The sequence below is a fragment of the Pteropus vampyrus genome, unplaced genomic scaffold (assembly GCF_000151845.1).
Source record: "Pteropus vampyrus isolate Shadow unplaced genomic scaffold, Pvam_2.0 Scaffold486, whole genome shotgun sequence".
Classification (NCBI taxonomy): domain Eukaryota; kingdom Metazoa; phylum Chordata; class Mammalia; order Chiroptera; family Pteropodidae; genus Pteropus; species Pteropus vampyrus.
In genome coordinates, this window is record NW_011889267.1 from 721,606 (window position 1) to 728,551 (window position 6,946).

Here is a 6,946-nt window from a genome sequence, read left to right on the forward strand (position 1 = left end):
TTCTCAGATATAAAATGGAAGATGTTGAAGAATAAATGAGATATATGAGAAATACTGAGAACACTGCTTGGCAGTGTTCAATAGAGATTTTCTGTTTTATATATTCACATAAGACATTTTTCTATTACTTTCTTATACTGAGTTGTTGTTCTTGGTCTTGGTATGATGGAAGCAGACATTGTCCAGCCTTGGTCCTCCTGCGCTGCACCTACAGACCCACCTGGTACCATAACCATGGAACTCATTTCTAGGGAATAAAATAATTATGAACGAAAGGGTTCAGGGTAGTTCCATAGAACACTGGTTTATGGTAAGTACAGTATCACAATGAGACATGCTCTTGATAAGACAGCCTCACTGCATAACTCTGTAGCACATTCTCATGTAGTCCTTGAGAATGGCACCCCCTGCAGTTGTGCCAGATTTTTTCCTGATGGTTCAGTCCTGGCTCTAAGGACTTCCTTGCATGACTCAACCACAGTATTCCAGATGCTTCAGCTTTTGCTATTACCCTGGCTCTCTAAATGTTTTATATAATCAGAGTGAATCCTGGGTGGGACAGGAGTTGGAAATACAAAATGTTTAATGTTAATCTCTGGGAGAACTGAGAGGCTGAAGCAGCTGTCAAGTTTAGCTCAAAGACAGACCTCTAGGCCCTGGTTCACTGTCATTCTCTTCACTGGGAAAGAAATGGATACTTTAGAGAAGAAAGTCGGGAGACCAGAGTTTCCTCTACCAGAGGTCTCTTGTGTGTCTTCTGTAAGTCACATAACCTCTCTGGACCTGTTTTCCCAGTTTTTAATACAAGTTCAATTATCCCACTGCAGCTTGACTCATCCTGTCCTTTGAGTTGATAAAAGAAGACATAGGTAAGAAAGAATGTTAAACTTCATCCACCCAATAGGATGGGGGTGGGGAAGCACCATGTTGAATATACTCTACTGGCCTAGTTAGAACGAATTAAAATTAAAATAATTCCCCCAACAACACCCTATCCCCTGCCTGGTCCATTTCCTTCAAGCTCTCAAGATCACTGGCCTAGGTCCAGACATTTCTGAGTCCTGCAGCCCTTTCTGCCTGGAGGGAAACCTAGGAAGGAGGGAGGCACTCAAAGCATGCGCTCTCTGCTCCTCAGAGGCCCAAAGCTCCCTTCAGTTTACTCTGGCCTGACAGCTCCATTTCAACCCCCACCTTGGAGATGAGGCAGCTCAATATTTACTCAGCCAGAGAGGTTTGCCCAGAAGCCTTGCCTCCTCCCTAGCCTGTTCTTGCTGGCTCTGCTCTGTCTTCCCACCCCCTTCCTTTCCTGGTTCATGGAAAGTTCAGCCCTGCAATGGCTTGCAACCCCCCACGCCCCAGCCTTGGCGGACATGCCTGTCCAGAGGATTCCTGAGACCAGAGGGGAGGGGGAAGAGTCCAGTTGTGGGGTCATGCCCTGGTCTCTCCACTCTTGCCAGACCAGCAGGCTGGGCCTCTCAGAGGAGAGACAACTCAGCAAATGATTGTCTTTTTGAGGAAGGAGTGCATGGAGATTGGCTAAAATGGAACTGTTGGGTTGGGGAGATAATCCAGGACTGCAAAGGGCCAATATCCATCTGCATGTTATTAGTATTATAGACTATGTTTAATGGTAGAGAAAGTTGGTAAACTTGTAACAGTTTGAACTCTTTCTAAAGACATTAAAAAAGCTAGTACAGTAAGGAAGTGACATCCATGTTCCCAGCAACCATCTATGAAAACAATGTCTCGTCTCCTAACATTCTAGAGTGTAAGGACCATGAAGGCTGAGAATTTTGTCTGTTTTGTTCATTGTTCCATTCCTAGTGCCTTGAACAATGCCCATCACATCACAGGTTCTCAGTAAATATTTGCTGGATAAGTGAATACTACAGCAGAATTCTCCTATCTAGGGGGCGGGCACTCCCAAAATGGTATTCGGAAATGATGACGTTTTCAGATGTTTGATTAGTCTAAGAGTATTATCCTAATCAACGAATTAACGTGAAGATCAAGAAAGCGGGGTTAGAGATGAAAGGGGATTTGGGAGGCCTTTTCTTTTTCTCCTACCTTCCCTTAGTTAAAGGTATCTGTCTTAAGCAGAGTTCACTTTAGAGCTTCAGGGCAAGTCTGTTTCCAAAGTTTGCCTACTGAGTTTTTCTTTTTTGGTTTAGGCCTTGTTTACTTTAGAATTTTTCAAATTTGGAAATGTATAGGATTTGAAGGCCCAGCTGGATGTTCAGATTGGTAGAAATGTTGGTAGAAAAGCGACAGAGAAGTCATCCTCCTGCAGGGAGACCCAGGCAAGTGGTTCCAGGCACAGACAAGCCTTCCTTTTTCCTCTCCATTCCCCACTCAGCCCTCTCCCGGCCCCCAAGGTCTACACTCCTTTATACACCAATGAACCAAGGTTTCCTTTTATTGTTTCTAAAAGTGTTTGAGATGTCTTCCCCTTCTAGGGCCAATACCTTCACATAAGGCAGTGTTTCGGTTTGTTCGGGTCTGAAAGGGGACGGTGAGAGGCATTACTTTCAATGTTAATGGAACGTGAGGGCAAGGAAAGTCACCTGTTGGAAGTTTCGGAGTCCTGAGGAAGATCCTGAGGAAGTTTGTCCTGGTCAGTGGAAATGATTAGGAGTTGATGACATCTTGTTGCTTATTACAGATCTATACAGTAGAGTCTGATCATGGAAGCAGGAACCTAACTTAAGGCAGAAAAAGGAAAAGAAAAACTGTCAAGAAAAAGGAAAAGTCACATTCCCCCACCTCCCCTCCCCTTCACCCTGGGGGCTTAGCGTTCTTGATCAGGGCCCCCCTGGAAGAACAAGGTTGGATGGGGGAGGAAATTCTTCAGAGTGGACTGAAGGAAAGCAAAGGTTCCAGGGTCTTGGGCATGGCTCTAACAATTTTGGCCAGAATTGTCTGATTCCCCATTTCTGTCCGGCGGTCTCCGCAGTGCTGTTGTTTTTCCGGATGGGGATTCTGAAGAGGCAAAATCTGGACAACAACCTGTGCAGGAGAAAAGCCTTCAAGGTGTATGTAAAGAAACACAGGCTGGCAGGTGGTGGGAAGAGCTACCCTTCTCCAGCCCTGAACTTCCTTTCTCCCGTCCACCGCCTTTATTTCCTCCACTGTCTTATTTACACTCAGTCATTTTCACAAACTCAATTTTCAGTCCTGACCTTTGGGGCTTGACGGGAAAGACCCTGCCCAGGGAGTTGAAGCTAGAAAGAGTCAGAGGAAGGCAGGAAGCAAACATCTTTCCTGGAGGACGAGTGAGGTGCGGTGGGGTAGGGCAAGTCCCGAATCCAGCATGGGGTCTTTATTCAGCAATTTAAATTCAGTAATTTGGATTCACATTGGAAATGGAGAATTACAAAGATGCCTTTGAAAGGGTCTACGTGCCTGCAGGCTCCCACCTACAGTGCGAACATTTCAAAACCCATTGAAATCCACACTTGACACGTTCCCGCAGACACTCTGGCTGCCTTCACACCTTCGCAGACTTATCTATAAACGAGCATTGTTAGTTGTGCCCCTCGATCAGAAACACAGCTTTGAGGATGTGGCTACAACAGCCAGAGAAAGCTAGCTAGGGATACAAGTATTGTTACCTGGGTGAAAAAGTTATCTTTCTCTTCCACTCTTTGGAGTTTTATAGTTTGACTGTAAGTGGTGCAAAACAAAACTTCTGAGAAGTGTGGGTTGGAAAGAGAAGAATTCTTGGCATGGACACGAAAAGGAAGAGGGCTTTTTGCTAAAAATCTCTCAATCTAATCTATTTCTACAGAATTTCCAGAATGGAATGGAAAGGAAAAGAGGTTAGAAATTAGTCAGCTCTCCATGAGCAGTGGTGTGTGGCCAAGCACTCGCACGGAAGGCAAAAATTAAGACCAAGCAAAACAAACAAACAATTCCAAACATGACTAATTTCCTGCATTTTCTTCACAGAATACCAAAGATCTGGAAAGCTGTTCCCCCCACCCCCCGGTTTTGATTTGGGTGCTTAGACCCAGAGTTTAGCAGGTTTTAGCCGAATCTTCCTGCCTTGAGTAGGAAAAAGGAAAAGAGCTTGTATGTATCGCTAGAATTTAATAATATAGAACAGAGACAGATACAAGCATTTTTTTTAAAAAGCATCCCATTTGCGTCCAATACCAATCCTAATGGTGAGTTCTTCAACATCTTAACTTATTTTTAAAAATTTCAAACTCTTTCAAATGTGCATTAAAGAAATCTACCAAAAATAATCTGTGTCTTCCAAAATCTTCCCTTTATGAAAAATTTCTTCTGTTTCACTAGAGAAAAATCTGTTTTAAAAACTCCTCTTTTTGAGTAAGAAGGTTCATCTGCAGTAGATAGATATGGGCCTCTCTTCTTTCTCTTTATTCTTCTTAAGTTAAGGGGATATAGGAGACTAGGAAAATTTTAAAGCTAATTTTGCTTTACTCTTTCTCTTCCTTCAGTTCTCTTATATACATCTCTGGGGGGTAGGGGAAGCAGGTTCTTAGGTTTGAATTTAATTTAATCAGCACATAAAACTCTTACTCTTATGTCTTCTGCATTAGTCAGGTGCCGAGCTGTTCCCAATGTCAGATTCCTCCCTTAGAAAACAAGAAAAGACTTCATTCCCTCTTTTTTTTTCCCCCTTCCCAGATCTTTTAAGTTTAGTGTTCAATTAAATTTTTGGTGACAAGTGTAAATGTTTGCTTAGTTGCCGAGACATAACTCAGATTCTTCCCTCGGTCAGTGGAAATCTGGAGGAGCACTCTTCCATCCTCTCCTTTCAACCGAGTCAGGGTTCACCACGCAGATAGTATTCCTGTGATCACAGAGGGTCTCACTCAGCACTCCCAGAGCCCTTTCCCATTTCAGCCTGGAACTGGGAGATATTTTCTGAGTCATAAAGTCCACTCTCCGGTGGGGTCTGAAGCCCTTGACTGAGAGAGGAGATAGAAAAGCTCCTTCGACGGGTTTGAAAAACAGATCTCCTTGTACTAGCTGTGCCTGAAGATAGAGAACTCTCAGCAACTCTTCTCCCAACATGAACACACCCCTCACAATCCTACAAATTTCATGGAGGAGTTTTGTTGGTAAAAGGAATGGAGACAGAGGAGGAGGAAGTTACTTGTAAATCTGCTTCCAGCAACAGGGAGAAGTATTTTTTCTTTTCGTCTTTTGCAATGATAGAGAGAAATTCTTGCTCAAAAATGAGATAATAACTCATTAATATTGCCTTTGGGTATTTTGATGGCCACCTAGCTGCTTCTGCTGCTTCTTAGCTAATAGAACTGAGAATTCTGCATTGCCAAGCTCTCTTCTGCTCCCTTTCTCCTTTCCCCATGCACCCTTCTGAGCATAGCCCCAAGGTGAGCGAATTCCTAAGACATATCAGTGCTGAAGCTGACGATTACTGGAAATTTCTTGCTTTTCTCAACCTTACTAGTGTCCAGTTGAGGTGAACTTAAGAGAATAAGGGTGGGGCAAATCGAAATAAAAGAATGCTTGGAGATGGAAGGAATGTGAAGACTGTGTCCTTTATACCCTCACCCAATATTTATTTCAATATCCTGGACTTGAATACCTCTAGCAATAGGAGATTACTATTTATAAGGAAGAGTTTTCCAATGTTGGATTGCTCCAAATGATAGAAAATACATCTTCATATGGAATAGGAATATGCCTCCTTGGGATTTGCACCTTGCCCCATTGATCTTCTTTGCTGCCTTCTGGAGCCAACAGAATGATTTAACCATACTACCCCTCCAAATATTTGAAGACAGCTGTTATATGTGTCCCTAGGTCTTCCCCTTTCTAAAGTAATACACATTCCCAATTCCTTAATTTGTTTCTCTTAAGACCTGATTTCCAGATCTTTCCTCATTCTGTTCTTCTTTTTTTAGTGAATATCTTCTATAATATGAAGTATCCAGAACTGAGCAGAAAATATAAAGTGTGATTGGATCAGTTGAAAGTAGAGTGAGAATATTATATCCCTTAATCTGGGCACTTTATTTCTGTTGATATAAGCAGGATAGCTTGGGCAGGGAAGGACAGCGGGGCAGGCTGGTTGCTGGTAAGAAATAGGAGGAAACTTTTCTCTCTTGCAAATTGTGTGCATCTGCTTGACTTTTAGGGTTGCATTGGTCACTGATACCATAATCTATACAAATCCCCCAGCTCAGGCCGAGAGCTACCAGACTGACAGCTATTTGTGGGAAGCAAACATTTGCTGAGCAGAGTCTATATGTATAATTTGTGAGAAGAGAAAAGAGCATTAGAGTAGAGAAATAATGTAGACATGTGAGGAGAAGCCTGTTATCTCAAGGGAAGGAAATACAGATGACCTTTCCTAAGGCAACTACTCCAGTTCTTCTACTTCTTGTCATTGCTGTCCAAGTAACTATTTTCACAATGTTTTACCCTGCCCTCCCTTCTTGGTGGCAGCTGTTATTATTTTTGTTATCGTTGTTTTTATTGACATTTATATAGCACTTAGCTATTAGCCCTTACTTCTCATTACGTCTCTGGGAGGTAAGTACGATCATTATTCATTATATGAGAAGCCCAAGGCTCAGAGAAAATAAGTAATGTACCTAAGATCACATATCTGAAAAGTAACATATCATTTTCTTTTTCTGCCTCTGGCCCTCAAGAATTTATACAAGTCCACATATTTGGAATATGCAATGCATTTAGGATGACAGCCTCTCTTTCATCTCATCCTACCCCTAACCCTACCCTAGCTATCAGACCACCAGGAATTGTTCAGGGTCTTAGATCACTGCCTTTTTCCTATTAGAGCAGAGAAATCAAGCAGACTACCCAAATATCCAAGATCAGCAGGTTTAACTAGGGAATATCTTTCTCTGTGTAACCCTTGAAGATGGAGATTTCCTACAGATAGAGTCCAAGTCAGATATTGGTTGACTCCCAGATTCTGTGAAAA